This window comes from Ciconia boyciana, chromosome 5 (genome assembly GCF_034638445.1).
Source record: "Ciconia boyciana chromosome 5, ASM3463844v1, whole genome shotgun sequence".
Taxonomy (NCBI): domain Eukaryota; kingdom Metazoa; phylum Chordata; class Aves; order Ciconiiformes; family Ciconiidae; genus Ciconia; species Ciconia boyciana.
Window position 1 is genome coordinate 32,123,812 of NC_132938.1, and position 23,291 is coordinate 32,147,102.

General features: G+C 39.7%; 1 protein-coding gene across 6 annotated transcripts in view; it reads left to right on the plus strand.

The window, feature by feature from the left end:
- The window catches only part of TRMT9B (tRNA methyltransferase 9B (putative)), a 116,670-nt gene that overhangs the window by 67,234 nt on the left and 26,145 nt on the right, over positions 1-23,291 (plus strand). The window contains exon 4 of one of the 6 annotated variants that reach the window (XM_072861867.1): positions 12,808-12,943. The exons of 4 other annotated variants lie outside the window; for them this stretch is intronic. The gene's annotated coding sequence lies outside the window, so the exon portion shown is untranslated. Of the gene's footprint in view, positions 1-12,807; positions 12,944-14,156; positions 14,268-23,291 lie in introns of those variants that run through there. One more of the 6 variants, XM_072861869.1, reaches the window with a different exon arrangement.

Consider the following 23,291-nt stretch of genomic DNA (forward strand, 5'->3'; position numbering starts at 1 on the left):
GTAAGCTCACCAGCATGGATGGGCTCATATGTTTCTTTCTGTGGTATGGACACATTCTGGCCATGCCTGCCTGGTCAGGTATTTCATTGCATCCCCCATACTGCATGGAGGTAATGTTACATGACGTGCTGGCTGGGGTCCCTGGTGGAAGAAGGCAACCTCAGGTAGCAGTGCAGCAGAAGATATATCTTGCAGCATACTCATGTGAACAATGCACCAAGAAGTATGTCATATTTTAAACTGTACTGAGCAGTGGCTCTCTCAATAACCTTCTTTTACTGGCTATTCTAGGTCAGCACGATCTGGCTGGTGAACTGCTGCCTTTCCCTCAGAGGAGATAGGGAATGGCCATTTTGGCATTTCACAGAATCACAGAATCACAGAATCGTATAGGTTGGAAAAGACCTTTAAGATCATCGAGTCCAACCGTAAACCTAACACTACCAAGACCACCACTACACCATGTCCCTAAGCACCTCATCCAAATGTCTTTCAAATATCTCTAGGGATGGTGACTCCACCACTTCCCTGGGCAGCCTCTTCCAATGCTTGACAACCCTTTCAGTGAAGTTAAATTTCCTAATATCCAGTCTAAACCTCCCCTGATGCAACTTGAGGCCATTTCCTCTTGTCCTCTCGCTTGTTACCTGGGAGAAGAGACCGACCCCCACCTCTCTACAACCTCCTTTCAGGTACTTGTAGAGAGCGATAAGGTCTCCCCTCAGCCTCCTTTTCTCCAGGCTAAAAAAACCCAGTTCCCTCAGCTGCTCCTCATAAGACTTCTGCTCTAGACCCTTCACCAGCTTTGTTGCCCTTCTCTGGACACGCTCCAGCACCTCAATGTCTCTCTTGTACTGAGGGGCCCAAAACTGAACACAGTATTCAAGGTGCGGCCTCACCAGTGCCGAGTACAGGGGCACGATCACTTCCCTCGTCCTGCTGGCCACACTATTTTTGATACAAGCCAGGATGCCATTGGGTACCATTTCATGCTACCCTAACAGCTGACTGCTTCCTCCTGTTCCTGCTCATAGCCCAGCAGTTAGAATACAAGCCTGTGCATGTTTTTGACCCTGCTTGTGTGGACGTGCAGCCTCACCCAGACCTGGATAATGCCTTTGTGCACTGTGAAAGGAGTCTCTAACTGGAATTTGGACCATCCATGTATGACATACTAATCAAGTAACAATGGCTGTACCTTAGAAATATTCTTGATTGTGCTTAATGATGATGGTGTTAAAGTAAATATAATATTAAGGCTTCTAATTTTCTGTGTGCAAATTGATCCTTGAAGCTGTCCTCAGTGCTCCAGATTGGATTCCCAGGGAATTCATCAAGGTTAGCAAAACTACAATTTCCTAATCACATTGCAAACTAGTATTTTCAGATACACTGAAGTTTATAGTCAGTATATTGGCCCCTAAAAAGAATTGGGCTTTCAAAGATCCTCAGGATTTGCATGTGTTTTGTCAGTTCATTTGTTTGCTGCGAAAGCAAAGGAAGCTTAGCAATAGAGGTTGGGTTTTGATAATGAACTCATGAAGGCAAGTTATACAAATATCCTTCTGGGCCTAGATTTTCCTTTATGGAAAATATTTGTTAAATCATATACTTAGTTCTATCACTCTCTGATATGTATTTTGATGTTTATCTTCTCCAGCACAGAGGCATTATGTTTTCAGCTGATGTACATCCAGTTACTTAGCAATAGAATTTAATGTCTTCTATATTAATAGTATTGTTGGAAAGTGCGAACAGGCCTTTGACAGAGTTATTAAGTCAGCCTTGGGAGCTACTGCTATTTTTATACATGAGAGATAAACAGAGAAAGTTTAATATTGATACTGAGAATTTTATTCTGATCCGTAGCACCTTATCTCTGGCTGCTGTGATATATGGCATAGCTTCAGGGTATGAGCTCTACAGAGCTGTTCTCAGAAAATTGTGTAACCACTTGCTCAGTTCTGGTAATTCTGGCTTTTGTCCAGGATATATTAACTTCTTAGGTTTTTGTGCATTTTGTGTGTATGTGTGCACGTGTTTTAAATTTTTGTTGTAGAAGAACTTTTGAAATTCCCCTCTTTTTACCAACACAAGAAAAATATTCAAGGTGCAGTCCTGCGAGATGATTAAAAAGCCACAAGTCTTATTCTTGGCAGTGAAACAAAATTATGTGACTAAATACTACTGACATATTAATCAGTTTGATTTGTTCTCTAAGACTTTGTACAGCAGCAGAAAGGCTTCAATATCCTTTGCCTATGTAATACTGCAGCTGTTACTGGTTAGGAGAACACAACACAGAGGGTTATCCAAAATGACCAACCATTATTCAGCAATGTTTCAAAAGCACCCTCAAGAGAATCAGCAGGGAAGCTGCTTCTCTCTTTCTGCCCTCCTCCTTCTCTCCGGGGATCATCTGCCTGCCATCATCAATAACTTTATCTGACCTTCCAAGTCTACGAGAGATCTGATGTGCTTTCTTACCAATAGATTGGAGATTCTGATCCATTGGGTGATGTCAACATCTATGGGGACTGAATAAAGAAAACCTGGACATATATTGAATGCCAGTTTGAAGGCAAGTGGGATAGCAAACAGGAAGGCTTATCCTGTGTCGTAGCAGGTGCTGACAAGCTTAATACAGTTAGGAATATATACAGTTAGAGATATTACATCACATCATTTGAAAAGACCTACAATACAGTAGAATCTGTGTAACACTTTTAGCAATATCTTTTGCAAGAAAAAAAAAATCGGGGAAGTAGTTACAGTATTTCCACTGGCCTTAATTCAAGATGGAAATAAAGAGAATTAGCATCACCTACTCTGTCAGGTCAGTGCAGAAGGCTCTTTGGCACTCTAGCGAGAGCAGTTTCGTTGCCAGGAGACGATAAGTTAATTTTGGAAGGTAATGCCCTCCAAGCAAGTAATGCCATCGTTCTAAATCAGAGTAAAATCTAATGCTCTATAGCCACAAGCTTGTCTTTTAAAAGGATTTACCTCTCTACCTTACTGAGAATAAACAAAGTGTGCTGCTGCGTTGTCTGTTGCTGGCAGAATAAAATCCTGAACAGTAAAATCTTGGGGTGCTGTTAAACACTCAGCATAAAAATAATGCTCCAGCAGGCTCATCTAGGTTAGGCCATCTGCTAACTATGCTGGTACATATGTCAAACGACAGATTGCCAAAACTATTTTTCATGACCTTAAAATAAGAGGGAGACCAATGAAATGTTACAAGGACAAATTAAAGATAAGTATTCAGCTGTGTGGCATTCATTTCACAATATGGGCACAGTAGCTAAAGGCTTTTGGGACGCTAAACATTTACTGATGCTGTTAAAGTCTATCAACAAAACTGTACTCACACCTCAGAATGCAAATGGCAGCAGAGCAATGTAAAAGTGGGAAACACAAGAAGCTGTGTCTCTGACACCAGTGCTGACTAGTGCAACGCAGAAAGCATTTCTCTTCGGACTAGCTGCAAATCTGAATCCTTGTATATTCAAATTCAAAGGTGTCAAGAGTTCTGGAGAACATGCAAAAGACAAGAGTTTGAGATGGGAATCACTCATGAAATCATTTGAGCTTTTCTGGGTGGAAACGGGATACATAATCATAGGGGTAGTTCTGAACTGAAAATCTGTCAATCACTGAAGAATTTGGGGAAATGAGCCAACAGGTACGTGGACTGCAATGGTCAGCACATGGTCAGCTCTGATATTGAATGATTTTGACATATTCTGCTTTAAAAAAAAATTGCATAGAAAATATCTTGTAGAATGTACGTACTTCTCAATCTATTTCTAGAGCAATTCTGTACCTTCTTATCTGTTTCTAAGGATGAGTGGAAAAATGACAGGATTTTATGGTAGCCCTGAAAATGAACAAAATTATTTGCTTGTGTATGCATGTGTTTCTTTTCCTTAATCTACTCTTGTTTCATTCTGGACTGGTATGCAAATTGGTAGTAGAGGAAGGGAGATCTAGAGAAGATTTAACTCACTGCTTTTTTATAAATATGGTGCTTTTCACCTGAAAGTTCACCAAAGACAAGAAGTACTCTCATGCAGATTTTACAAATGGGGAAACTGAAGCACAGACCAGTTACTATGAGTTGACAAGTTACCTAGCACACAAGTGGCTGACTAATGCAGCTGCCCTTCTAGAGTATCAATCCAGAGTTCCTATCGATATTTTCCCCAGTTGTGGAAGGATTTCTAAAGAAAAAATGTCCCCAGCCCTAAGAAAACCTCAGAGCGTAGCGCACAGGCAAGGAATCTTGAACAGTTTCCTCTAAAGCAGTAGAGAGAATCATACAGCTTCCATTCAGCATTTGGGATAACCCTGAAAAATATTTTGCTCTGCTAAACCCCATTTATAAGCAAACAAAGACATTAACAAGAGTATAAGTGCTTCAGAAAACGACTTTTGAAGAGACTGTCGGTGTCGTGGTTTAACCCCAGCCAGCAGCTAAGCCCCACGCAGCTGCTTGCTCACTCCCCTGTGGTGGGATGGGGGAGAGAATCAGAAGAGTAAAAATGAGAAAACTCGTGGGTTGAGATAAAGACAGTTTAATAGGGAAAGCAAAAGCCGTGCACACAAGCAAAGCAAACCAAGGAATTAATTCACTACTTCCCATGGGCAGGCAGGTGTTCAGCCATCTCCAGGAAAGCAGGGCTCCATCACGCGTAATGGTTACTTGGGAAGACAAACGCCATCACTCCAAATGTCCCCCCCTTCCTTCTTCTTCCCCAGTTTTATACGCTGAGCATGACATCCTATGGTATGGAATAGCCCTTTGGTCAGTTGGGGTCAGCTGTCCCAGCTGTGTCCCCTCCCAGCTTCTTGTGCACCCCCAGCCCACTCGCTGGTGGGGTGGGGTGAGAAGCAGAAAAGGCCTTGACTCTGTGTAAGCACTGCTCAGCAGTAACGAAAACATCCCTGTGTCATCAACACTGTTTTCAGCACAAATCTGAAACATAGCCCCGTACCAGCTACTATGGAAAAGATTAACTCTATCCCAGTCAAACCCAGCAAATCGGGAAAGGCAAAAGAAGGATGTTGTCAGACACTTGTATGATGGGTATCAGTGATAGTTTTTTACTATTTTTCCAGTTGTCTTGCCATGTATTGCATGACATTTCATGGAATCAAGCCTTGCCACTGTCATGAGATTTATGGGAGGGGAAGGTCCCTGCTTGCTCTGCTATATTTAGCTATGCAGTGCAGGGGAAGGACATGGAAGAAGGAAAGAATGTGAGGATAATGGGAGAAGAAGATGGTGGCAGAAAAAAAGGCAAAAGAGTGCTAAATAGAAACTGGAGAAGGGCTTAAAAGGTAGAGAGTAAGAGACAAGGAATGTGGAGAGCAGTGGAATAGGGAAAAAATATCTTTTGAAATGGAAGTATAACTCCAAAAGATTACTTTCCTTAATTACCTACAAGCTTTGTAGAACAGAGACTAATGTCTCCTCCTGCTTATCTGCACTCCATATTTTCCATTTTATGTATTAATGCTCTTAGCAAAAACCATAGCTTGTAATTCAGCCTTACTCCATTTTCTTAAAGTTTGCTAAAAGCCTAGGGCAACAAGATCTAAATTATAGTCTGTTACAATGTGACAAAGCTGTATATTTTAAAAAATACATCTCAGAATATATCTATTCAAAGCTATTTTGCCCAGTCTTACTAGTCTATCCTGATACATTTTTTTGTTCAAAATAAAAGGTTTTTTGAATTCATTGGCAGTATATAATGTCATACTGTCTTTTCAGCCTGATATGTGGGGCAGAAATGGATCCATTGTGACTTGTGAGTCAGAACATTATCAGCTGTGACAAGTTCATAAGTCCATAAGTCAGTAGAACAGACTGAAATAAAATTTCATTGGTCTGAAAAACATGTTTTTTTTTTCATTCCAGCCATTGCTATGTTCTTCTGATAGGAAATTTTGTGGAGTTTCTGGCAAAAACCAAAAAGAAGTAGGACGAATTTGACAAAAAAACTAGTGACCTTGGAGGTCATTGGACTAAAAGGGAGTAAACTGGAAAAGCATCTTCATGACATGAGACTCAAAATGCAGTGATAATTGTGGTACTTATCATTTAGAAATAGGAGGTTTTAGGTTGCCTGACTAAAGGCTAATCACATTAAACAAGAAAACCCAGTAAGGGTGGGAGAAACAATGATGGGTGGAGGAGCCCTGCTACACTAATCAGTGGAAACAGAGCATCCTGCATCAGCTAATTCCTAAAGACCATCAAAGGAGAGTGATTTCCCATTGACCCTGGGAAAAACCATGCAGAGGAATCAATCAAAAACTCTCTTCCTAGAAAGCCATGCAAACTGAACAGAGCAATTGCCTAAAAGGGTATGGGACTTTCTGTGGGAAGTAGGGGGACAGAATTTAGGGACTAAGTAAAATATATGTTTTAAGATGATTGTAGGAATGTGTCAAACTTCCTAGGGTTTGTTTAGGAGAAGGACCGAAGGCAGGAGAAGGGAGTGATCAAGGGGGGCTGGAGATGAACAAATGTAGGAAAATAGAGGGAAAATGAGATAAAAGGGTCTAGTCAAGTGGGCGTCTGCTTGATGGACTTGCCTGACTGAGCCCTGGACTTGATCACCTCAGTCTGTCCTAACTTCTTATTAATCTTATTTCTGTCTCTGGTGGGTGTGCACTCTCTATTCTGAGCCTCTGTGTGTGAGCACTAGTGAGCTCCAAATTGGAGCAGTGGGTGACTAGGAGGAGGGGTCTGACTGCCAGCTGCTCGGGGGGCACTGGGAGCCTCCCGGGTCTATCGGTCCAGATGCCAACAGCTGGGGGAGACTGGGGCCTGGAGGACAGCAGATGCACAGTCTGATTGTCTAGGCCTGGTATCTTGAAGAGACCTGCACTGTGCGTGTATGTGAGTGCTGGTGAACCGCAATCCTGATCAGCGACAGGGGAGTAACCGGATCAGGCTTCCCGTGCTGTTCATGTCTATGTGAGCACCGTCTGTGCTTATGTGGGTGCTGGTAAGGGCACTGCTCTCTGTTGGTCCATGGGCTTGGTTGTGCGTGTATAGTTTGTTTCTGCATGTGTATGTGCCTGCTGGGTATACATGCTCAGCCTGGCCAGCGGCTGGACTTTGGGACATGGAACTTCTGCAGCATCCTCACATCTGTTGGGCTGGGGTAGGAGAAATCCCCTGGGTCATGCAGCTCACTGGATTCAGCTACCTTTCACAGCAATCATTGCTAAATGGGTCTTTTCCTGTTGTGTTTCCTTAAGGGTAGGTAATAGAATACTCAATGTTATCATCAATGATCCGGAAATCAGTGCTGATGAAACTAGCAGATATCACTATAATTGATATAAAACAGTCTGAATTATTTTCTCAAGTGGGCTATTCAAGAAAAATGTTTAATACAAAAAAATGCAAGATCATATATCTAGGTATAAATAGTACAGGCCTTCTCTAGAGCATGGCAGTGTGAAAAACAGTAACACTTAAAAAGATGTAGTAGATGAGCAATACAATGAATGCTCCAATTCTGATGCTGTGAAAAAGACTAGCGGAAGTTTTGAAGTAATAAACTAGTAAAGTAGAAGTAGAAAGGTGATATGACTTCTGTATGCGTCATTTGTTACTTCCCACAAAAGAAAGAGGCATTTGAATTTTATATACCGAGTCTTAGTCATGAATACTTCTTGCTGAAGAGTATTCCTGCTGAAGCACTTGTATCTAGCCTATCTTCCACCTTCTTAATGTTGCTCACTTGTGTGTACTCCTAATATCCCTTTGCACTTGATCAACTGCACATACATTATTTTGTTTCTCTGACAAAAATTTTTGCTATTTCAGATTAGTTCAGGACAGTTTTGCAGTCAGGACTCATGCAGTACCTGAGAAAGTTCAAGTAGGTAAAGTCAACAAGTCTACCTGACTGGTAAAATGATTGTAAACTGATAATGGAATTATGGTGTTTACACAGAAAAAAATAGTGAGGCCTTAGAGAACAACTGCAACAATTTTATTTGAAAATTAGAGAAAATGTGTTATAATGGCATAATTAAAGAGTATAAGATAACTGAAGGGTGACTTGATTATGGCACATAAGTTCCAGGAAAATATCCTCAGGTAGTAATATGCTCCTTAGGTCTAAAAATATAGCACCACAAAAACCAATATCTGGGAACAAAAACCAAACCAACCTGTAATCAGATGTAAAATCAGATTTTTACCAGTGTGGGTGACAAACTATTGCAGCAAACTGGATGCTTTATGAAGTATGAGATCTGGTGAAACACAAATAATTGGGCTTCTTAGAGAAGTAGATAGAATTATTTAGCCTGTGATGTACAGAGGGGTGCGATCAGGTTACTTCTGGTGGTCTGAACACTATGTTACAAAAGATTTTTAAAGGTGTGTGTGCTTCAGTTGAAAAATTATAATGGTCCACACATCCAGAAAGGATGAAAACTATCTGACAGAATGCTAAAGAGAGACAAGTTGATAGTGAGGTAGTATCTTTTATTAAAAATGGGAAAGTACCATTGTGTCTACATAACATAATTTTAATGTATAGTCTAAAATATCAATTGTAACTTCAAAATCTTGAAGTCTGAATCTAGTAAGAACATTTTCTCTCTTAAAAAATGATTAAAATTTTCATAAATAATTGACATATCTTTGCAGGTTATGCCACTTGGCAACTTTGGATATTAAGTACTATGCAGTTATTTAAGCTTCTATTTTGAGGTGCATCTTGTGTTTCAAACACATTAAAATAAATGAGAACCTTAGATTTATATTTTTAATAGGCTTGTGATTTTTGAGCTTCTGATTTTTGAACCAGTGTAACCATGGTGATTTTTCCTGCACAAAAAAGAATAAGTATGTGATTTTTGTTATTAAAATGCCTTACTCCAGCTGAGGCTTTTAGCCTAGAAATTTCCAGTTCAAGACAAAGATTGATACAGCTTTGGTAGGATAGATGGCTTTGGATAGATAACATTGAAGTTATTGTAATGATGTCATTTGATCTGCTCGAAAAAACAGGACATAGGACTGTCCTGAATTATTTCCTGTTTGAATAGTCCATATCCTCAGATGGGCGCTGTGTGTGTGTGAAATCCAGTTATGAAGGTGGACTACAACCTACAGAGAATATAATGTGATTAATATCCAGCATTGCTTTATGGTGTGAAAAATCCGAGCATAACCAGTTTTGGACCTAGACAGATGGATTATTTTACCTCAGCCATCCAACCAGAGTGTTACAGGGCCTACCAACAAGCATTGCTTGGATGCTCTGTTTTAATCTTGAATGTACATTTTTTGTGACCACTTATACAAGAGCTGGAAGCCCAGGAGGGTTTTAGAAGGCATAAAGACTCTAATACCGTTACATTCCCAATCAAACTAAAACCAGTTTCCTTAACTTCAACTTCAGAGTCTCCTCATCATGAAACTTTAGGGCAAATAATAATTGAATATACAAGCATCTATTGTCCTTGTTCTTCCAGAAGAGAGAGAACTTACTTAGGAGAGCTGATAGAAGCAGCTAAGCTTGCATGAAACTCTTATATTAGAACAAGAGTTGATGGTGGACTTAAAAGCAACTTGCAAAGGATTTTGTTTTGAAATTGAGCTTGTTCTTTTTTAGATGGGGGGCTTTTAAGTCGAGAAAAGGAAATCACACGGTAAATGGTGTTACAAATGGCCGTCTTTTTGAAACAATCTAATCTGAGGTTGCTGGTACAGTCTCTTGGCTAGCTCAGCTATCATCAACTCTCACACTTGAATGGAAGCCCAGGACTTGTAATGCTATAACAAGATACACATGATGTTCTGATGTTAAATGGATATTAGCAAAACCTCCCCCTCTCAGTTTTTCAGCTCTTATGTCTTAATTATTTTTCCAACTGTTATGGTTCTTACAGGCTGAACATGTTTTGTAGTTATGATGCCAAAGGCAAATCTCCCTGTGTTTTTTAGTACATTTTAGACCATTTTCATAATGGTAAATAAACCTAATAGGGCATAATTCCCTCTTCACTTTGAAGTCACTTTAAGGCATCTAATCATTAGATTTATTTGGTCTTCCCTTCCCTTTTCGGTGTTACATCCGTAGTCCTTTTGAGCCTTTTCCCTCTCTTTTTCTTACTTCTTACAAACTGCTGCAGATCAAAAAAGATTGTTGAACATTCAGAACATAGTATTATTTATGGTCTTTGATTATTTTAAATTATAAATTCATCTATAAAAGCATGTTAGTCAAAGACCAAATTGACTTCAAGTGTAAGTGTTCTCTAATTATTATTGGAAATTATATTTCTATTCTCTAATTATATTGGAGAGGAATTACTTGCCATGCCCTCTATGTTGGGCTAAAATCTGTCTCCTTTAAAGTCAAAAGAGGTTTACATTTTACTTCAATACAGGCAGGATCTCATTCATTAATTACTGAAAATTAAATATTTAAAAGTGAGTTTTTCCCTGGGCATCTAGGACCCCTCAAAAACCTTCAATGGAAAGTATATGACAGAACAAGCTCAGAATATAAAACAAGTTGTGGGTACTAGGATCTGGAAATGCAAAATTCTCTCCTCCACTCTAATGGAGAAGAGAATTTGCAATGGGAAAGGTTAGTTTCAGGACTTTTTGATCAGCCAAAGTTCCCGGTAGAACAGTAATGAATCCTTGTAGAGGGATTATTTCATTATAATCTGTTAGATTTTAATTCTTTAACTTGTCTGGATTTAAATTTCTGCTTGATGGTAATTTTGTTTGAGTGTTATCCAATATATTTAAATTAATGTAAAGAATTAGTTGAATCTCGGCCTGTCAGAAGAAAATAAATATCACTAGATACAATGTTTTAAACAGTGAACCAAGTCTTCCTCAGATAGAATGAAATAATGTTAGATTATCGTTGCTTGTTAATTTATTTACATCTACGTGACATAAAAATTACATATTAAACAAGAAGATGATAGATAATGTGCAATGACCTGTTAGCATTACACAGTGTGTCTACTACGGCTGTCGTTTTAAGTAGCAATATTAAAATTAATGAGTTATTTTTGCTCGTATTAATGTATTTAAAACCATTTCTCCATCTGATCTTTAATCTTGTACCAATCACAGTTTATCCAGGTAAAAGAAGGTAGTCTTTGCAAAGTACAGGTAGAAAATTTGAGAGACAAATCAGTCCGTCTCTGGCTTCCACAGAAAGCTGCTTACTGTGCCTTATGCACAGAGCTGGATATGTGCCCTGAAGATGCAGTTTGCTTTTGCCAGATGATGACCCTTCCAAGCTAAAATAATTTACAGTGCTTATTTATATATGATACAATATCCAATGTTGTTATTCAAAACACATTTAGAAATATTGTTAACCCCAGTGTAAGATTGGTGCAATTCGAGAGTAATTTGACCCAAATGTAAGCTGATTTAGAGAAATTTTGTAAGCCTGACCAGTGTTGGGAAAGTCCTGATCCCAAATTCTGGCCTGGTCATGGAACCAGTAGTTTTATGCCAGCCAAGGATCTACAATAAGAATGAGTGATCCCTCGATTTAAACTGGCATTTATTGCCAATGGTTGCAGTGTTTGGAAGTATTCTGTTCATTAAATTTCTGTGAATTCTCCTTGGAGGTCTATTGAAAATGAACTCCTTTAATCTGTTTGCAAAAATTATACTTTACTCTGGGTTCTACTTGATGATTTCTGTATTTACAGATATCATCAATATTCTCATGTACGAAAAATAAAAAATAGAGAAGCCTTGAGGGTTTCAAGGATTTATGATGATTATTGAAGATTCTTATGCACATCACTGAAAATAACTGAATAATTTTGCCAGTAGAGGAACTGAAGACGATTAACATGCTGTCAGCTGCAGTATATAGAAACTGGTGTGCAGCAGATAACTCTCTTGACATTTTTTTGTCATGGAACTCTGGATCTTTTAAAGTGGCAGCAGGTCAGCAACAGCAACATTTATTCGCCTACAGCTCAAAATATGTATTTGTGTAAATTGTATTAGGTATTATGACAAAGGCAAAATGCCTGTAGATCAGATATATAGTCTTTTTTATCAGAAGGTAAATTCTTAATTAACCTCATAGATGGAATAGAAGCAGTGGAAGGTCTTATTCTAGCCCCCACTGTTCTCAGTGCAGTTCTCTGGTTTACGGTGGGATGGGTAGGAATACAGGTGCTGTATGCACAGGATCAGCTCACGGGAATATCAGACATTAGGCTTTATTTCTTCTCAGTATTTGGGGGCCTAAGGGAACCATGTTGGTATAATGAGAACAAAGACCCTAGATAATGCTTGAATATCTCCATTCCAGAAGATTTATTTGTTTTTATTAAAGTAGGTACAATATGCAATTTAGTTGGTAATAGCACCATTGAGCCCTGAAATTACAGCACAGCTAAGGGAGGGCTATGAGGCAAAACATTTTTCATGTCTGTAAGCACAAACTTCAAAAACCCCCTCTTCCCTTGAAATCTCTTACAGATTGCCATCTAAAGGGAATTTTATATAACTGAGTAGAATACTGGGTATTTTCAAAATTTGTGTGGGAGAATCACAGTAAGGTAAGAACCAGTAACTTTAGGATTCTTGTAGATATAATTATTCTGCAAGAATCACCTTTTTCCCCAGGAAGGCACCAGTAATCATGATGCACCCTCTAGAAATATATCCAAATGTTTCTCAGTGCATATCACCTGCAACTCTAGGTCTAATGACTCATTTTCACAATGTTTTTACTATCTTCTTGTGATATCATTTCTATTTTGCAGAACACTGAAGATAACTCATGGAGGAATTGTCCTCCAATCATGCTAACAGCCATTCACACAGCTGCTTAGAAGGATTTTAACAGGAGATGCTTCTTCACTAGGATGTCTCACTCAATAAATTGTGATTCTGCAAAAGGTACACACATGAAAATCTTCATGCACATGAGCTGCTTCACTTGAACAGTGACTATCGTTTGACAGTTGGAGAGCTAAGATCACGACTCTGAAACTTTTTAGTCCTTTAAAGTTGGTAGTTATTTCTTCAGTGTTGGTAGTTATGACTTCAGGGAGTTTGAAGAGGACCAGAGAGTAAATCTAAACTTTCAAAGTTTAATTCTACTCCTTCCTTAATGCTTTCAGATACAAAAAGCAGCAAAATACTTGTTGATGTGTTTTGACTTTGGAATATAGTATTTTCCTCTTATCACTAAATGTGGCCTTGTGTCCATACTGTAGGGCATTTATGTACATTTATCGAGAGCATAGTGTGACATCTCGGAGAAACAGAGGGAAGGAATCTGCTGCCTCCTGCCCACTTCTTCAATGAAGGTGTTCTGAAGCCTGATACAGTATTTAATTTCAATTTGTGAGTTCCCTCACTTTGACTGGGAGGTTTTTCTTGGATCTGTGGGAGGAAACACAGTACTGTGTGACATACACATTTCTGAGAGAGGCCATAAGAGTCTACTATTTGTGCATAGTGAGTCTAGACACAACCTGAAACGGGACACCTGAATCCTATAAGGTAGCCTGAGGCCAATTTTTTTTTAAAGCGTGTATATGTTAGAAACATGTGACAATAGGGAGTTGGGATGAAATGATGCGTTACAGTTGCCTCTGTTATTCACTGGCGGGTTGGCTTGCAGTGTATCTGTGCAAGCGCTTTAGTTGAGATGACTGTCACAGGACTACAGCTGTTCTGCTTTGAGGGACAACTCATCTGGAGCAGAACAGATGCTTTGAGTTGGAGCAGAGCCTGAGCTGTGAGGCCTTGCTGGATGCTAGCTGGCTGCATGCTGGTCAAATGTCTTCTCAAAGCCAGGCATACTGGGAGGTGCAGCACAGAAACACACAGATGTCTTTGAACGAGCTTAACCTGGCTCCAACTGGGAGTCTTAGCCGAAGTTCAGGGAGGGCCCTTGTAGACCTGCCAACAGAGTGGTCAACAGTGACAGCCCTGAAGCTCAGAGGGGGACAAGAACAAAGTGGCGGTGGTCCCCATACCCTTGGAGGGAAAAGAGATGACAATCTGTTTTTTCTATACTTTGCTTTTTAGCTTAGACAGCGATGTGTTAACACACAGAACAGGCTTGAAGTAGCACTGTGGTTCCAGTTGGTGCACTAGGGAATATAAAGCAGGGATGCCCAAGTGACTCTGCAGCACTGGCTTTGTGCATTACTGATGCTCATCTCTCCCACATCCTGAACTCCTGCAGCTGCCCAGGCAATTTCCTATGTAGGTAAGAAGTAAAAGATTATTAAAGAGGCAATAATGCTACAGCAACTGAGGGAAAGGGTTTGCTGGTTATATTGGTTGTGGATCAGGATAGAAGGTAAAGTTTTTTATAACTAAAATATTTTAGAATAAATGTGTTCATTCTTTTTAACCACTGACAGTGGTTACAGTTCTATTACTCCCCTGCATGCCAAATCAATCAGAAAAGCTTGAAAAAATAATCAAACACACATTTTAGAAAGATTATTCTTTGTTTGAATTAGCCCGCAAGATTCTTTAAATAGCAAACCCCACATTAGGGTTTTTCTAAACTTCTGTTCATGCAGCCCAATTATGTTAGATTTAAATAGGCTACATACAATAGCTTTTTATTTTTGTAAAGTACTATCAGACCAGTCAGAACCAGACAATATAATTAGCATTTCTTATTCCCTGGGCAGTCCCAATAAGGCTGTTACTAACTTTGATAACATCATGGAGAATGACTCAGATACACTGGTAGATAATTTTCCATTGTAATTAGGTGCATAATTTCTATCATGAAATAAGGCAGATAATTAATGCCTCATATTTTGTTTAAAATATTTAAATCTTGTTAACCCTTTCAGATACTTTTAAAGAAATGATAAAATGAGGCTGAAGTAAAACTCCAATTACTGGATATCAATTATAAAAAGCTGTATCTTTTGCTAAGTTGCTAAAGTAAGCTTTAAGAAGAAGCTTACATAATGGGGCAGGACAGGAAACTTAGACTAATACTCTGGCAGAGAACAGTGTGAAATCCAGACAGAAGGCAATGTCCCTTAACAAAGGGACTTTGACTAAGAATACAGAGGGGTTGCTTCCTTGCGGCATATGTAGGTGTCATAGTGCTCATCATTGAAAACCCTGCTCTTTCAGACATTCATCTGTCTCATGGCACTAACAGTTTGGCATCTGCCAAAGCTCATCCATATGGTGAGATTTAAGCACTTAAGGATGGCATTCATAGAAGATAGCACATGAATCTTGTCCTCGGCTAGCTACTAGAAGATGTGAATTATGGGTTGTGTGGTTTTAGAAAAAATTCTACCTTTCCCTAGGGGTTAGATTTCCAAATTTGAACTATTTGGCTCTTTATCCACAGATAATTTCCTGGAAAAGCCTAATCCCTTTACTTAAAAAATTCAGCCTCATATTTAGGGATTCAATAAAGCTGATTTTCAATGCTCTCCTCTGTCACAGAAAGCCAAAAAGAAAACACTGTGGCTATGTCTATAATGCCTGCTGAGGTTCACTGCAAAGTTACCTAGACTAGGATTTAAGTGAGCTAGCTCAAGTGTTGAATGCAGTCTACCTATGAGTGTGGATCTCTTTGGTAGGTAAATTTAAGCCCTGTGTGTTGCAATTCTGCTCAAGATGGTGAATGAAGAGGTTAAATACTGATGTCAGAGCCATTAGGGACTTGCAAATAGTGCAATGACAGGCAGACAATGCAAAAACAAATGGCTTGGATCCCAAGAGCAATGGCCATTCCTGAAAATGCAACCTTGCATGTTTGTGGTAGGAAGCAAGGGTTGAAAAAAGCAGCCTGAGACTGTAGGACAAGAGGTTGTCCCTCAGAAACCACCAGAGGGAAAGGAATTTATAAGAGAACTGTTTTGTCAGACCCTAAAAATAAGCATTTTTATCTGCAGCTACAACTTAAGTTGCTGCTCTTTCCAGAAACATTGCTGAAAACTCCTAGATAAATGTGGGAACTTGCTAGAAAATGAGAAAACTCACACAGTTTCTCTTGTTTCTTTTTTGTCACTGATGTCTTTACACTTAGTGAACATAGCTGTCTACAATGAAATTACTCATGCATCTGTAGATAGCTTTGTAGGTGACATCTTTCTGATTAAACTGCTTTGAACAAGAATGACCAAAGAATGCAATATTTCCTCATGTTTCTGTTCTTCACAAACAGAAAAATTTGTTGGTCACATTTTTTCCTTTCCAACAAAAGAATAGAGTAAACTTGCCACATCAACAGTAAGGACAGCAAAGACTGTTCTTTAGGTCAGGCAGCAGCATCCTTCTTATGGTCAAGGGAAATAACCTCCTCTGTCTACCCTTTATGGTGGTTGTATTTTCTTTTTTGACATGGTCCTTCCTAAGAAGTGTATATGTACCACTTCCCCTTCTTTCTTGGCTGGAAACCTATGTAAGTTTTTCTTACAGAGCAGAGCCAGCTCTTCTGGATCTCTAAAGAGCCATATTTTACAAAGGCATATATTTTAGCTTATCTCAAAGTTCTTAAAGGATTTTTCTTGACCTGAGGGACGAATCAGTCAGAGATGACAAAGAGTGCCTTCATGAGTTATTGTAAATGATTTATGAACCCCAGGTTTTCATGGCATGTTAAAAATTCATATGAACATTAGATTTAAAATTTAAGCATCTGAACTAGCTGAAGCACTTCTTCAGACTTGTAATCAGGCAGATATATAGCACTATACACAGCGAGGAAGACTTGGGACTTGTGTCCAGATCATCAGATGTGTTATGTAGCCAACTCTCACTGACAGCCTACGTTTGGTCCTTGGATAAATACCTTGGTCTCTCCCTTTAATCATCCAATGACAGAACATGTCAGTAATATATGTTCACTCTCAAACAGCCTGATTTTGCTTAACTTAAGCTGAATATCTTTAGGCAGGTTTGGATTGGTAGCCAGTAACAACTTACTCAACTAGAAAACGCTACTGAATGTGAGTGGTGATAGTGAAATCTGACTCTGCAGTTGCTCTTTGCTATCTTTCTGGGTTTGGAAGAAGTATGAAACAGTAGTCTTGCCCTTGATCACCTCTTTTAGTCCAATCACATAGTTTCATTGGGGCTATATTCCTCTTACTTGACCATAGCCATCTGAACATTAAGCATGTGCTCCAATTTAGTCTATTGAATTAGCCTTTTAGCAGACAGTATGAGGCATCTCTGGAAAGCAAGTCATCCCACTTTTTTTAGAGTGGGACAAACTGCGTTGTAGAGCTGTCTGTCTCTCTCTCTCTCTTTCTCTGCTATCCATATGGGAGTCTGGACTGTTAGGTAGGTAAGTATACCTGGTCAGACAGGTAGCTTTAGGTACCAAGTTAACAGAGATGAATCCATCAGAGACATCCTTTTTTTTATCATTGAGAAATAAAATAGGAATCTACGAGGTCCTACTTTTGTATAATAACAAAACATTGGCAAATAAACTGCTAAGGAAAGAGTCTGCTAGTATTGTCTTAAATTCTTAACAAATTAAAATTATTGACAATGGAAGTAAACAGAATGCTCCATTCATCATTTAAAACTTTTACCAAGATGGCAAATCAAATATCTTTTGATTTGTGCTTATGGGATTTAATTTGCTAAAATCACTTCTCTGAAATTCCTGGAATGAGAAGGCTAATAAACTGAAATGCTTCAATGTTGCCAAAAGAAACAGCTCTTTAAACATTAGGCTTGAGAATTTGTGTGGGCTGGAGAAAAACTCAAAGGATTATATTGTCTTCATTGTATTTAAATTTGAAATTCTAGGGAGAGAGTCTTCTAATATAGAGGTGTTATAGTTGTGAAAGCATTGAGATAAAGGAAAACAAATATTTACAAATAAAGCCTTCTTACATAAGAGAGATAGAAATCAATAACTGATATGTGTAATGTAAATGTTTGTATTTCAGATGTTCTCTGCCAGACTTCATACAAAATATCAAATATTCAAAGATATTTAAACTAATTGTTTACCTGACTCCAGATTGTAAAGAGTTGCTCCCTGTTGTAGAAGTTAGCATAATCATCACAAGTATATGCATAATTAAAAAGGAATTCACCCAATTCTGTAACATAATTTTATAGCTCACGACTTGTCCTTGGCTGCGTGCTGATTTGAGGTGTCTCCTGCTAAGAAGGGACTACTTGTGTAAGAAGAAGCTGCAAGCAGATGGAGGTATCAGATATTGCACCTTAGTTCTGAGAGAAGGTGCTCTGGTTGTCACAAGAATGGCAGTTCTCCTCATCTTGACTGATGATCTTGCGCTTTTTTGATGTTGCCTTCCTCTCCATGGAGCCTTGTTATCTCTGACAGGAAGCTTAGCTAGGTATGCCCTTGCACTTACCTTTCCTCTGTGGAAGCAAGGGTAATCAGTGAAGCAGCACGATAGTGGCATGTTACTGGCCAAACTGGGCCCAGGTAGTGTCGTGGTTTAACCCTAGTCGGCAACTAAGCCCCACGCAGCCCCTTGCTCACCCTCCCCCGGTGGGATGGGGGAGAGAATCAGAAGGGTAACAGTGTGAAAACTCGTGGGTTGAGATAAAAACAGTTTAATAGGGAAAGCAAAAGCCGTGCATACAAGCAAAGCAAACCAAGGGATTCATTCACCACTTCCCATGGGCAGGCAGGTGTTCAGCCATCTCCAGGAAAGCAGGGCTCCATCACACGTAACAGTTCCTTGGGAAGACAAACAGCATCACTCCAAATGTCCCCCCAGTTCGTTCTTCTTCCCCAGCTTTATATACTGAGCATGACATCATACGGTATGGAATAGCCCTTTGGTCAGTTGGGGTCAGCTGTCCCAGCTGTGCCCCTCCCAACTTCTTCTGCACCTGGCAGAGCATAGAAAGCTGAAAAGTCCTCGATTTAGTGTAAGCACTGCTTAGCAACAACTGAAGCATCCCTGTGTTATCAACACTGTTTTCAGCACAAATCCAAAACATAGTCCCTTACTAACTACTATAAAGAAAATTAACTCCATCCCAGCCAAAACCAGCTCAGGTGGATAAAAATTCCCAGCAGCCAGAATCACGATTTACTAGCTGTGGCTTCCTTTATGAAGAAGTTATAAAGGCTACGGTGTTGATTCAAAGGGCCTCTCCATGGGAGGAAATCTTGTCCCTGTCTCTCCTTATCTTTCAGTGTCCTACAGCAGTGGCAGCCTTGGACTGAGAATGTACGGTCTGCTCTCTGGAGATGAGGGATCTCCTATCAAGATAATGGTCACTGAGAGTGGAGAGTATTGCATGAAGAACATGCCCTCCACTGTCCAACAAGTGTTTTGTGTTTCAGACCAATAAACTTTTCTCGGAGCAAAGCAAATTCTTTCAAAACTTGCCATCTCTCCTACTCAGAGTAGACAAACATACAACTGTTGTTGAAATATCATTTTTTTTCTGCAGAGCCCTGAAAATCCTCAGAAGGAAAACAGAAATAAAATAAAACTCCTGGGGCTTGGAGGAGTAATGCAGGAACCTGTTTCTATTTCCCTGTGTGCAGTCACCTCAGAAATATATGCTGCCTTCACTGAGACCAGCCAGTCAGTCATATTTGATCTAGGCCTGTACATAGCAGAATGTACAATTTGCATCCACCTTAGGGTGATCCTGGGATCTTGACAACTGTATGCCCTGAATGCACACCAGCACGAGTTCTGGAAGGGTTCGTTCACACGTTCTTCTTCCACAAGAGGACCACTTTCTTGCAAGACTCCTGAATAAGGTCACCCATACTCATGGAAGTGTTTTAGAGATTTTAGGGTATGCTTAAAAGGTGTGACACACCATATGATCCTGCCATAGTGCTGAATTCAGCTACTATGTCCTGAGGTAGTGGGCCTTTTGGGCTGGAGTGTCCACTAAACTCATCTCCAGTCTCAGGTATGAGGTTGGGGTGCAAGAGCAGAGCAAAATAGACAAGGCAGAATCATGGGACTGCTGATTGATGCTATACTCCTCACATGCTTGAAAAGTGATTCAGATGCTTACATGATGAGTACAGGCTGAGAGTCTGTTTAGAACAGAAAAATACAGTGAAATGAACAAGTGAGACACATATACAAAGCAAAACCATTTCATTTGTAACAATACTAAACAGAAACTAGGCAAAATGTCATGACTCTTGGAGAAGAGCACTGAAAATTTCTGATGAATATTTGTTCCTATTGTTATAAATGAACAAACGATAAAGCAAACTGTGCAGTCATACAAGTGAACTACTAATGCTGCAGTATAGATGGCTAAAATTTTATTAAAACCCAACAAATTACATGCTTCCACAAATACATAAAGTTAATCTGTATGTAGTACACCGAGGAAAGCAAGTCAAGTTTCTAGTTGGGCTGCTTGTAAGCATTTATGAAAGCAACACAAGAATCTCAGTGGGCACCTCACATTAGCAGTATGTGCAAATTTGGGGACAGAGTCTGGTCTTGTGATTCTTATCCCAAATTAACCAAAAAGAAGATATATTTTTGGAAAGGATAGGACTCATAAATCCAAGCATCCCTATATTTTAGCATCTGATCTGCTCTCTGAACTCCAGCTGAATAGGTCTGAGTAGATCTCATATTAACTAAAGGGATCTTAGATATTAATTCAAATGAAGATCCTAGGGCTCACTTCAGTGTTATAGTATAGACTTCAGTGCCATTTGTGATGACCTAGGGGACCCTTCCAGGCCTCCACAAACTACTGCAGAAGGGCACGGGTCTTGAACAGTTCCTGCATTGTATTTTCCAGTCTTGTGGGGATATTTCAGGTGCACAGGCCCCTCTCTGTAGCTGTCTAAACTGAGATATCTTCATCTGTGCGGAAATACTTGTAGCTCAGGTTATATAACTACACATATCTTCAAACAGATGGCTCAGCAGCATCCATTTGTCTGATTTAGGGCGAACTGTATATGTTGTCCAAGTGTAAGTGGAAGGATGTGCTTATCAAGCTCTAAAATTCTGCACTGTGGATGCAGAACTAGTGCACAGCTATGTGACAAGTGTGATTGGTAGTGGTTAAACTGGTAGAATCAAAACAACTTTCTGTGTTAGCATATGCAGAGAAGGTAAAGGCTGCATTACAGTATGAAGATAGTCATGAGATAGCTGTAAGGATCATGAATGATATACGATCATAATGCTATACAAGCAGAAAAACATTTTCTATCTGTAGAAAATAGGAAAGTAGAGTGGGAATGTTCTTCTCGCCACACTGTTCTTTTAGGCACATAGCAATAGCGTTAATCCACCTCCATTTTCTCCTCCTGGTGTTCAACTAACTCATTGTTTTCCACGAGTGAGCCGCTTTCAGAGTTTGTCCTCTCTTATTAAGTCATTAGCAATTGACTCAGTGGACCCAGCTGGAAATTACAGGCAACTCCCTTCAAAATCCAGTTAGTTCCATAACTCCCTTTCCCCGTACTGAAACCACCACCTGAGAAAGCTGTAGCCAGCAGGATAGCAACTCAGTACTTACGGCCCCCTGCGACTGCAGTGAGTCCCCCTGTTCAGCATGGATCTTAGGAGGGAAGGCTGTAAGGGAGCTATTGCCCAGAATGAAGAAGAGAAATTTCTGAGCGAGGCTGTGTTCTTTTCTGCCTAAACCTCAAGTAGCCTGAAACTGCAAGGGGCTGGAATAGCAGTTCAGCAGCTTGTCAGGATTTTCCCCAAGATTTTTCTCGTTCCTGGACAGCATATCAAAAAGTTTCAGATATGGAAAGAGAGTAAGATTCCCAGGACCTAATAATTGACTTAATTCCTACCCAGTGCATAGCCTAGGGATGCTTTCGTACACCTGCACACCTGCAATTCTGTGGGCTGGGGAGGAGGCACAGGGCAGGAGGGACAGGGATTTAGGAGAGTAGATTTTGGGTAGAACATGATATACAGTCTGTTCTTCTACCCCCCAAAGCTCTAAAAAGCAATATCCGTAGTCTAGGAAAACTAGCAGAATCATTAGTTCCACAAATTTTGAAGTCTTTTTGATGTCTTAATCAGACATCTATCACATCTATCTCTTGACTGGAGACCCTCTTTTGTGAACAACATATTATTTGAAGTTAGAAATGGACTTTGTGAAAGATCTTTTATGTGCGCTCTCCAGAATGTCACATCATTGTTCCTCAACACTCAATTCCATTTCCCCTTGCATTGCGGGATCTGAGCTTCCTCTTGCTCATAGGACAGTGCAGGAAGGTAGGTTCTGGAATGAAGTGATCGGGGGAGAAGTTTTTGGTGAGAAGGTGCTATACAGGGGTAGAGATTTGCCCATCCCATCCCCCTGTTGGGAGATCCATAACAGTAATAGCAGTTTTTCCCAGGTCTTAAGAAGCTCCTACTTAATTTTAGGGTAATTGTTATAGGGGTGAAAAAATGGCACATTTTTCGCTAAGTTTCTTGTTCCAGACTGTGAGGACTCTGCAACTCTCCAATACATGCTCTTTGCTTGGATTTATTTTTAGTAAGTTTCTCTTTATTTTTTTCTTCCTTTTTTTTCCAGATATCTTTTCATAAAACTAAATTAAACTTGCAAAAAAGGGAGAGAAAATCAGTTTGATATTTGCAATGAAGTATAAGACATTTCACTCTGTTACTTTAACTTAAAAATGGGCAAAGGTAAAGGAACAGAAAAAAGGTCCTGGAATATAACAGATCTATGAGCCATCTCTAAGAATCGCTTCCAAAAAAACTCCCTTCCATCAATCCCTTTTTAAATATAAAGGAGCAGAAGAAACACTTTCAGCATTTCACTGGAGTGAGTATGCAGGAGAATACTGTGGGAATAAGTTTAGAAATATTAAGAACTCAAATTCAGACTCCTTGATGTTAACAGCTTCTCTTGCCACGAAAGGCCTTTTTTCTCTACTTAGAAATCCCCACTATAGAAATCCCCACTATACACACATGCAGCTAGCACAAGACTCTTTTCCTAGCTCTGATGCATTTTGGACAAGAGAGTCTAACTGGAGTGCATTGCATATATTTTCTGCTCCTTGGTGATCAGAAGGAATCAGAAGGAATTAAATTAGACGTTAGTCTCAAATTAGATGTTAGTCTCAAGCATTGGAACAGGCTGCCCAGGGAAGTGGTTGAGTCGCCATCCCTGGAAGTATTTAAAAGACGTTTGGATGAGGTGCTTAGGGACGTGGTATAGTGGTGGTCTTGGTAGTATTAGGTTTACGGTTGGACTCAATGATCTTAAAGGTCTTTTCCAACCTATATGATTCTGTGATTCTGTGATTCTGTAGTGTCGTCCC